The 11367-nt window shown below is 38.3% G+C and overlaps 1 pseudogene; it reads right to left on the reverse strand.

Moving 5' to 3' along the window:
* Positions 1 to 1497: 1497 nt before the first annotated feature.
* LOC109456666 (small ribosomal subunit protein eS1 pseudogene) lies at positions 1498 to 4105 on the reverse strand (annotated as a pseudogene).
* Positions 4106 to 11367: the final 7262 nt, after the last annotated feature.

Raw genomic sequence — 11367 nt, forward strand, 5'->3', positions numbered from 1 at the left:
TTAATTGAGGTCATAAGGGTTGCGTCCTAATCTGGTATGATTAGTAACCTTTCTTTCTCTCTGAGTGCCAGCATCAAAAGAAAGGCCATCTGAGCACACAGTGATAAGGCAGCCATCTGCAAGCCAGGAAGAGAGTTCTCACCAGAACCTTATCGTGCCGACACCTGACTCATAGACTTCTAGCCCAGAACTGTGAGAAAATAACTGTCTGCTGTTTAAGCCACCCAGCCTACAGTATTTTGTTAGGGCAGCCTGAACTAAGACAAATTCTGTTTGTACATTATCCTCCAAATTTATATCTCAAGCGCAGACTTCTCACTTGAATTCAGACCCATAAATTTAACTGCCTACTCGACATTTTACTTGGGTAACTAATAGACCTTTCAAACTCACTGTGTAAAACTAAGCACATGATCTCTCACAAAATTGGACTTTCCCTCACCTTCTATTTCTCAGTTCATGCTTAACCCTCTTCTTCCAAGTGCTCTGGCAAAATACCAGGAGTTATCCTTGACTCCTCTCTTCCTCCCACAACTCATTTCCAGTTTACCTGCAAATCTTATTGGCCGTACCTTCAAATGTATGTTCTAAAAATGGACTAGTTCTCACTCTGACCATTGCCACACAGAGATCTGTCATCTGTATCCAACTACCTCCAGTTCTGCTCCTACCACTAGTATACAGTTTACTCTCAACACAGAAAACAGAGTGATCCTGTTAAAATGTACGAGGTGTGATGGAACGATACAATGAATGTTTTTTAATTTATTACAGTAAAAGACACATTGCCATTAATCCCCCTCAAAATATTCCTTCTTGCTTCGAACACACTTATCCTATCATTCTTGCCACTTTCTGAAGCAGTTCTGGAAGTCCTCTTTCGTGAGTGTCTTTACTTGCACTGTTGTAGCTGTCTTGATGTCCTGAATTGATTCAAAACGTTTACCTTTCATGGTCATATTGACCTTGGCGAAGAGCCAGAAATCTCATGGTGCCAGACCCGGTGAATAAGGTGGATGAAGACACACTGTAATGTTTTTATTTGACAGAAATTGCTGTACCAGAAGGGATGTGTGACACGGAGCATTGTCATGATGGAGGATGAAGTAAAGACACTCACAAAAGAGGACTTCCAGAGCTGCTTCAGAAAGTGACAAGAATATGGGATAAGTATGTTTGAAGCGAGGGGCAGTATTTTGAGGGGATTAATGGCAATATGTCTTTTACTGTAATAATTTTTTTTTTAATTTAAACATTCGCTGTATTGTTTGATCACACCTTGTAAGTCAGGTCATAACAGGATCAAAAGCTTCCAATGGCTTCCCATTTCAGCAGCAGAGTTAAAGGAAAAGTTTTACTATGGCTTATAAAGCCTCACGTGGTCTGACCCCTGTCTACCTCACTGATTCCATCTCCTGCTGTTTGTTCTTTCGTTTGCTCCACTCTAGCCACACGATCTCTGTGGTTATGTCTCCTTCCTCAGTCCTAGATGTATATTTCTACATGTGCTCTTTTTTCCTAATTGGGTTTATAAGAAGTTAATCTATGTTACTGGTCTTTTTAAAGTACCAGTTTGGATTTATTGATCGCTGCTTTTCTCCTCCTTTGCTTTGTTTTCCACTCTATTAGTCTCAATTTAATATTTATTAATCCTTTCCTCCTCATTTCTTTTGGTCTATTTTGCTATTCTTTTTTTTTTTTAGTTTCTTAATATAAAAATTAAATTATTTTATATATGATCTTTCTTCTTTGTTTTCTTCTTTAGCAATGAAATAACTTTCACTCATATATTTTGTTCTTTTCTGCTTTTATGCATCCTACAGGTTTTGGTATAAAATATTCTCCTTTTTATTACTTATAAGATTATGTATGTGTGTATGTATGTGTGTATGTAGTCATTTATTTATTTTTAACATCAGGAACAGGTTTTATTTCTCACCATGAAAAGTCTGAATTTTTAACAGATTCTTGAACTGGAGGCTCATAGGCATCAGCTTGTCCAGCTTTAGCCCCTGTCTCGTCCCCAGGAGCTTTTCCAGAACTGCTGCCTTCACCATGAAGCTCCATGAGTTCTCCCTGTTCAGACGTGGGCTTCTTCAGCGTTTTCACTTTTCTGACAAAGACCTTATGGAGCGGAGAGGTAGATTGGCAAACCTTGTCTTTTCCAGTGCTCTCTGGGATCCATTTATTGAACACTTCTTTCAAGTCATGTGCCTGCACCTCTTGGGTCATGATTTCCATTATCTTCTTCCAGATTTGGCAGACCCGTTGATCCTGATCATAAGAGTTCTTCCGAATATGATTGCTGTGTTTTTTAGTAAATCCAACACAGAATCAACGAAGCAAATAGCCATCGGTAGTCTTGACATCAACATGAGCTTCAGTCACAGTCGGGCATTTTTTGACAATGGAGCACATTTTGTCACAGGTAAGAGCCATGCCGTGGAAATTAGTCAGGCAGTTTTTCCCTGAACATCCTCAGTTATTACCTTGAATTTTCTAAATGCAACTCCATCATTCTGCAGATCAGCTGGGCTCACTTCAGAAACACAATCCTTGAGACCATCAGATGTGATTTTGGTTCCCTGAGTTATTGTGACTAGTGTTTTCTCAATATTTTGTATAGTGAACATAGCCGGTGTTTTCACATCATACCACACCTTCTCAGAAAGTGGTTCATCTGCTCTCTTCTTGGCTCCCTTTTTGCTGCCTTTCGTAAGGCGATTGTTCTTGCCAACTGCCATGTTGCTGCTCAGAAAGCCAAAAAGGATAATTTATAATTTCAGAGTTGATAACTTGTAAAGGAGGGGAAAAACTCTTCCTCTACCCTCTTAGATTCAGTGCCTGAGGCCAGCAAGTTAAACTGATAAAGAACAGATTAAGGAGAGGAAAAAACATATTTAATTACATACCTATGCAGGGTAGTTCATAAACCAATGTTACTCGGGGAGGGGAGGTAGTTAGAATTTGGGGCTTGTATATGATCTTAACAAAGGGTGATAAAGTGTGGAGAAGAGGCTAAGCAAAGGAAAAGGGGTTTGAGGATTCTGGGAATAAGTTAAAGGAAGGAGGATAGAAAATGTATGGTAAACAAGAGCTGCTTAGTAAGATTTGCTATGCAGGTAAGAGTCATCTCAGGTGATAAGAGTTGCCACCTGTCTCTGAAGTAGTTCTCTTCCTGCTACAGGAGAGGGAGACACCTTTACAAAAGGAAATTCATGTTATTTACTTACATTATCTTTATTTACATTATATTATATATATTAAATTATACTATTTACATTATAATTTATTTAAAATCCATTTATTTATTTCCAAAGGGAAATTTATGCCCTGCTTTTAGACAGAAATGTAGATGGCAGAGAGCTATGAGGTGTGATCAAAAGATACAGCGAATGTTTAAATAAAAAAAGTTATTACAGTAAATGACACATTGCCATTAATCCCCCTCCAAATATTCCCTCTCACTTCGAACACACTTATCCCATCATTCTTGCCACTTTCTGAAGCAGATCTGGAAGTCCTCTTTCGTGAGTATCTTTAGTTGAGCTGTCGTGGCTGCCTCGATGTCCTGAATCATTTTGGCTTTGGGGAAGAGCCAGAAGTCCCACGGTGCCCAGTCTGGTGAATAAGGTGGATGAGGACACACCATGATGTTTTTATTTGACAGAAATTGCTGTACCAGAAGCGATGTGTGACATGGAGCTTTTTTATTGTGATCACAAAAATACAGTGAATGCTGCTGCCGAGTGCCATCCAATGGAAAGGCAGGGATCTTCAATACAGGAAGCAGTGCCTCGAACCTTAGTAACAGCGTGTGACAAGTTTCAACTTGTTCAGTGAATTCAGTGGGGTGTGAGCTACGGTTGAAAGAAGATATGTTTTAAAAGTGTGCTGTAAATCATCCTCCATCGTGACAATGCTCCATGTCACATATCGCTTCTATACATAATGTTAAATAAAAACATGATGTGTCCGCATCTACCTTATTCATGGGATCTGGCTCTGTGTGACTTCTGGCTCTTCCCCAAAGTCAAAATGATTCAGGATATGGAGGCAGCCACAACAGCACAACTAAAGACACTCATGAAAAAGGGCTTCCAGAACTTCAGAAAGTGGAAAGAATGATGGGATAAGTGTGTTCAAAACAAGGGGAAGTGTTTTGAGGGGGGTTAATGGTAATGTGTTTTTTACTATAATAATTTTTTTTTTTTAAAAACATTCACTGCATTGTTTGATCACACCTCATAGTATAGTTTGATATCAGGTAGTGTGATACCTTCAACTTTGTTCATCTTTCTCAAGTTTGCTTTGGCTATTCAGGGTCTTTTGTGGTTCCATATAAATTTTAAGACTATTTGTTCTAATTCTGTGATAAATGCCATTAGTAGTTTGATAGGGATTGCATTGAATCTATAGATTGCTTTGGGTAGCAATGTTTTGGGACATTTTAATGATATTAATTCTTCCTATCCATGAACATGATATGTGCTTCCATTTATTTATATCTTCTTCAATGTCTTTCTTCCGTGTCTTCTAGTTTTCCAAATACAGGTCTTTTACCTCCATGGTTAAATTTATTCCTAGGGGGCTGGTCTGGTGGCTCAGGCAGTTAGAGCTCCATGCTCCTAACTCCGAAGGCTGCCGGTTCGATTCCCACATGGGCCAGTGGGCTCTCAACCACAAGGCTGCCGGTTCAACTCCTCGAGTCCCGTAAGGGATGGTGGGCTCCGCCCTCTGCAACTAAGATTGAACACAGCACCTTGAGCTGAGCTGCCACTGAGCTCCCAAATGGCTCAGTTGGTTGTAGTGCGTCCTCTCAACCACAAGATTGCCGGTTCAACTCCTGCAAGGGATGGTGGCCTGCGCCCCCTGCAACTAGCAACGGCAACTGGACCTGGAGCTGAGCTGCACCCTTCACAACTAAGACTGAAAGGACAACAACTTGAAGCTGAACAGCACCCTCCACAGCTAAGATTGAAGGACAACAACTTGACTTGGAAAATAAAAGTCCTGGAAGTACACACTGTTCCCCAATAAAGTTCTGTTCCCCTTCCCCAATAAAATCTTTACAAAATAATAATAATAAATTTATTCCTAGGTGTTTTTTTTTTTTTGCAGGAAGAGGGGGATGCAATTGTAATGGGATTGTTTTCTTAATTTCTCTCTCTGACAGTTCATTATTGGTGTATAAAAATGCAACCGATTTCTGAATATTAATTTTGTATCCTGCTACTTTACTGAATTCATTTATTAGTTCTAATAGTTTTTTTGGTGAAATCTTTAGGGTTCTTTATATATAGTATCATATCATCTGCAAATAATGCCAGTTTTACTTCCTCCTTTTCAATTTGGATGCTTATTTTTTCTTGTCTGATTACTGTGCTAAGATTTCCAATACTATGTTGAATAACAATAGTGATAGTGGACATTCTTGTCTTGTTTAGGATCTTAAGGAGAATGCTTTTAGCTTTTCCCCATTGATTATGATGTTAGTTGTTATATATGGCCTTTATTATGTTGAAATATATTCCCTCTATTCCGACTTTGCAGAGAGTTTTTACCATAAATGGATGCTGGATTTCGTCAAATGCTTTTTCTGCATCTATTGATATGATCATATGATTCTTATCTTTCATTTTGTTTAAGTGGTGTATCATATTACTTTATTTGCAGATATTAAGCCAAACTTTCATCCCAGAAATAAATCCCATTTGATCATGGTGTATGATCTTTTCAATGTATTGCTGAATCTGGTTTGCTAAGATTTTGTTGAGGCTTTTTGCATCTATGTTCATAAGGGATATTGGCCTATAGTTTTCTTTTTTTGTAATGTTTTTGTCTGGTTTTGGAATCATAGTTAAGGTGACCTCGTAAAATGAGCTTGGGAGCCTTCCCTCTTCTTGAATTATTTAGAATAGTTTGAGAAGGATAGGTGTTAATTCTTCTTTGAATGTTTGGTAAAATTCATCTGTGAAGTCATCTGACCCAGGACTTTTATTTGTTGGGAGTTTTTTGATTACTGATTTGATTTCGTTTGTAGTAATTATTCTGTTCAGGTTTTTTGTTTCAGTCTTCAGATTTTCTTGATTCAGTCTTGGAAGATTGTATGTATCTAGGAAATTATCCTTTTTTTTCCAGATTGTCAAATTTGTTGACATATAATTGCTCATAGTATTTTCTTATAATCCTTTGTATTTCTGTGGTGTCCGTTTTTGCTTTTCCTCTTTCATTTTGGACTTTATTTATTTGGGTCCTCTCTCTTTTTTTCTCGATTAGTCTGGTTAAAGGTTTGCCAATTTTGTTTATCTTTTCAAACAACAAGCTCTTGGTTTCTTTGATCTTTTGTATTTTTTTTTGAGACTCTATTTCCACTCTGATCTTTATTATTTTTTTCCTTCTCACTTTGGGCTTTGCTTGCTATTCTTTTCCTAGTTCCGTTAGGTGTAACGTTAGATTGTTTATTTGAGATTTTTCTTGTTTCTTGAATTAGGCTATTAGTTATATTTTAAATAGTTTTTTCTTTATGTATTCAGCTCTTAAGTTATTTAGTGCATACAGTTTTATAACTATTATATTATCCTCATTAATTGTGCCTTTTATCATTACATAATTGCTCTCTATTTAAGTTGATGCTTTTTACCTTGATTTTTACTAATTCTGCTTTGTTTGTTTGCTTGTAATTGCTTGGTATCTCTTTGTCTCTTTAGTTTCAACCTTTATCTATCACTTTTTTTTACTGCATTTATTATCATCATAGAGCTAGGTTTGGTTTTTCATCTAATTTGACCCTTTGTCTTTCTTTGTGAGAATTCAGTCAGTCTGTCCCTTCTGTTTTCAGATTTGATTAAATTGCTATTTATTGATTCTTTCCCCCTTTTTAAATTGGTGAACTGCAGTGTACTTTTAAAATTTCTACTGTATGTACATTTCTCTCTGCTACTACTATATAAAAACAAGTAAGTATTTTTACCTCTGATGTTTAACTTCCTCCAATGGTTTACTCTCTTCCAAAGGAACTTGTTCAAAGCAGTATTTTTTAAGCAATGAATTCCAACCCACTAATTAGCTGTAATGTTAATTAATTTGATTATGATCACTTTTAAAAGAAAAAAAAAGAATTCTACGAGATAAATATCAGAGAACATAAAACATAGTAAGAAATCTTGTTAAAAAAAAAAACTGTGAAAAATGGCGGAGTGAGGTGAGCCTCTGTAAAGCTCCCCTGGAATTTACAACAAATCGAACAACAAAAACTCCACAAAGGACTCCCTGCACAGCAGACAGGCAACACGAAGAGGCCCACTACCGACTGAAATCACCTACAGGTGGGAGATTCGCGCGAGTGGAGGGAGGAGGAAAGGGAGACATGAGCGGAGACGGAGCCGCGCGGGCGCAGGACGCAGACCCAGCTCAGTGCGCAGAGCTCGCTGCTTCCCGGAACTACCGCAGCTGCGGAAGATCGGACTGCTAGGGCTCCGCCAGGGCTCCACAGGGCTGAGGGGACAGCATATAACACGGCTGAACCCAACGCTCACGGCAGAGACCTCGGAGAAAAGACTGAGGGAAAAAGGCTGAAAACGGTGGTTTAAGCACGCACTGCCGAGCAGAGACCGGAGCCTTAGGCACTGAGACTAGCCGCCCCCTCCCTCCCCTTCCAGAGCTCGCCCCACCCCCACGTGCCCGGTGCTAGAAGCGAAACAGTAGCAGTGTCAGATCAAAACAACAGAAAATTTGCTGTTTTGAGAACTGTGGGCCGCAAACACAAATTCACAGCCCAACTAGTTCCAGCAAAGGGGAGAGAGCTGTGGAAGCAGGACCGGCTGTGGTGGTGGTCGCCGCCATTGCTCTGGGCCACCTCTCACAACTCACCCCGCCCCTGACCCCACCTATCTGGGTGGATCCCTGCAGGAGTAAGCAGAACTGCTGAAATATACGGGCTCTGAATCAGGAGCTGGAAGAGCTTTGGAACATCAAAAGCTCTCCGCATACCCACCGGGACACTGCGCCCTGTGACCTAGACGAACTATTAACAGAAGAGAAGCCCATCTCCCAGGGAATCCCCCCATTGTGTGAGAAGTTGGAATAGTGCAGAGAAAACATAACACTACTGTGTGGGAGAAGAAAAATAAGTTGCAGTTGGAGAAATAATAAAACATTCTACCAACAAGTACTGGCAAACAAAAGAAAGACCGCTTTCTATCAACCTGTTGCAGAAGTCACTCCTGTAGATGTCTAGGAAGAGAAATAGTAAACCAGTAATCGCCATGAATAACCAAGGCAACAAGACAGCTCAGAAAGAAAGTGAAGAATCTCCAGAGAAGGCACTTAAAGATACAGAAATATGTGACTTAAATGACAGAGAATTCAAGATTGCAGTTCTGAAAAAACTCAACGAGATACAAGAAAACACAGATAGGCAGTTAAAGGAACTCAGAAACTCAATCAAAGAACAGCATGAGCATTTTACAAAAGAGATTGAAATCTTAAAAAAGAACCAAATAGAATTTCTGGAGATTAAGAACTCAATAGAAGAAATTAAGAATGAAATAACCAGCTTAGGTAGTAGAGTTGACCAGATGGAGGAAAGAATCAGTGACATCGAAGATAGAAACCTGGAAATGACACAAATAGAAGAAGAAAGAGACTTGAGACTTAAAAGAAATGAAAAAACTCTACAAGAACTTTCTGACTCCATCAGAAAGAGCAATATAAGAATAATGGGCATACCAGAAGGAGAAGAAAGAGAGAAGGGAACAGAGAATATATTCAAACAAATTGTCGATGAGAACTTCCCAAATTTGTGGACAGAACTGGACCCTCGAATCCAAGAAGCAAATAGAATACCTAGTTACCTCAATCCCAACAGACCTTCTCCAAGGCGCATTGTATTGAAGCTGTCTAAAATCAACGACAAAGAAAGAATCCTCAAGGCAGCCAGGGAAAAGAAGACGGTAACTTACAAAGGAAAGCCCATTAGATTATCATCAGATTTTTCAGCAGAAACTCTACAAGCCAGGAGGGAGTGGAACCAAATATTCAAACTATTGAAAGAGAGAAACCATGAGCCAAGAATAATATACCCAGCAAAGATATCCTTTAGATATGAAGGAGGAATAAAGACCTTTCCAGACATACAGAAGCTGAGGGAATTTTCTAATACACGACCTGCACTACAAGAAATACTAAAGGAGGCTATTCGACCACCATCAACAGGGACAATTTGTGGCAACCACAACTCAAAAAGGGGGAGAGTAAAGGCCTGAACCGGAATCTGGGAATGGAGAAAGTAAGCGTGCTGAAGAAAATGGAATACTCTAAATATCAAACTTTCTTTTACATAAACTTAAGGGTAACCACTCAAAATAAATCCAGAACTGAAATATATACTGAAATAAGAGAAGAAACAGAGGGAAACATCATAGAATACCACCACACAGAAATAATAGACAACAACAAAAAGGCAAAGAAACAATGGAGACACAACATTACCAGAAAACTAAGGATAGAATGACAGGAAATCCTCACATATCAATAATCACCCTAAATGTAAATGGACTGAACTCACCAATAAAAAGGCACAGAGTAGCAGATTGGATCAAAAAACTAAACCCAACCATATGCTGTCTCCAAGAGACACATCTCAGCTACAAGGACAAGCATAGACTCAAAGTGAAAGGGTGGAAATTGACACTCCAAGCAAATGGTGCCCAGAGAAAATCAGGTGTAGCCATAATGATATCAGATGAAACAGACTTCAAGGTGAAAAAGATAACAAGAGACAAAGATGGACATTTCATAATGGTGAAGGGGACTGTACAACAAGAAGACATAACAGTCATCAATATTTATGCCCCCAATCAGGGAGCACCGAAATACACCAAGCAACTACTAACAGAACTAAAGGGAGAAATTGACCAAAATACAATTATACTAGGGGACTTAAATACATCATTGACAGCTATGGATAGATCATCCAAACAGAAAATAAATAACGAAATAGTAGCCCTAAATGACACATTAGATGAAATGGACATAATTGACATTTATAGAGCACTTCATCCTAAAACATCAGACTATACTTTCTTTTCTAGTGTACATGGAACATTCTCAAGGATAGACCATATATTGGGACATAAAATCAGTCTCAACAAATTTAAGAAGATTGAAATCATACCATGCATATTCTCTGATCACAAGGCTTTGAAATTGGATATCAACTGTAAAAAGAAAGCGGGAAAAAACACAAATACATGGAGACTAAACAACATACTTTTAAAGAAGGACTGGGTCAAAGAAGAAATTAGAGGAGAGATCAAAAGATACATAGAAACAAATGACAATGAAAATACATCCTACCAAAATTTTTGGGATGCAGCGAAAGCAGTTTTAAGAGGGAAATTTATCTCATTACAGGCCTATCTCAAGAAACAAGAAAACTCCCAAATAAATAACCTCATGTTACACCTTAAAGAACTAGAAAAAGAAGAACAAGTAAAACCCAAGGTCAGCAGAAGAAAGGAAATAACAAAAATTAGAGCAGAACTAAATGAAATAGAGAACAAAAAGACAATAGAAAAAATTAATATGACAAAGAGCTGGTTATTTGAAAAGATTAACAAAATTGACAAACCCTTGGCTAGACTTACTAAGATAAAAAGAGAGAAGACACTGATTAACAAAATCAGAAACGTAAAAGGGGAAGTTATCACGGACACCACAGAAATACAAAGGATCATCCAAGAATACTATGAAGGACTATATGCCACCAAATTCAACAACCTAGAAGAAATGGACAAGTTCTTAGAAACATATAGCCTTCCAAGGCTGAACCATGAAGAACTGGAAAATCTAAACAGACCGATCACCAGTAACGAAATTGAATCAGTCATCCAAAACCTTCCCAAAAGCAAAAGTCCGGGACCAGATGGCTTCACTAGTGAATTCTACCAAACCTTCAAAGAGGATCTAATACCAATTCTGCACAAACTCTTCCAAAAAATTGAAGAAGAGACAGTACTCCCTAACTCATTTTATGAGGCCAACATTACCCTGATACCAAAACCTGGCAAGGACAGCACAAAAAAAGAAAACTACAGACCAATATCTCTGATGAATACCGATGCAAAAATCCTCAATAAAATTCTAGCAAATCGAATACAACAATGCATTAAAAAGATTATTCATCACGACCAAGTGGGGTTCATCCCCGGGGCACAAGGATGGTTCAACATACGCAAATCCATCAATGTGATACATCACATAAACAAAATAAAGGACAAAAATCATATGATTATATCAATTGATGCAGAAAAAGCATTTGACAAGATACAACATCCATTTATGATTAAAACACTTAATAAAATG

This window comes from Rhinolophus sinicus, chromosome 17 (assembly GCF_057876585.1).
Source record: "Rhinolophus sinicus isolate RSI-liver-muscle chromosome 17, RSI-T2T, whole genome shotgun sequence".
Classification (NCBI taxonomy): domain Eukaryota; kingdom Metazoa; phylum Chordata; class Mammalia; order Chiroptera; family Rhinolophidae; genus Rhinolophus; species Rhinolophus sinicus.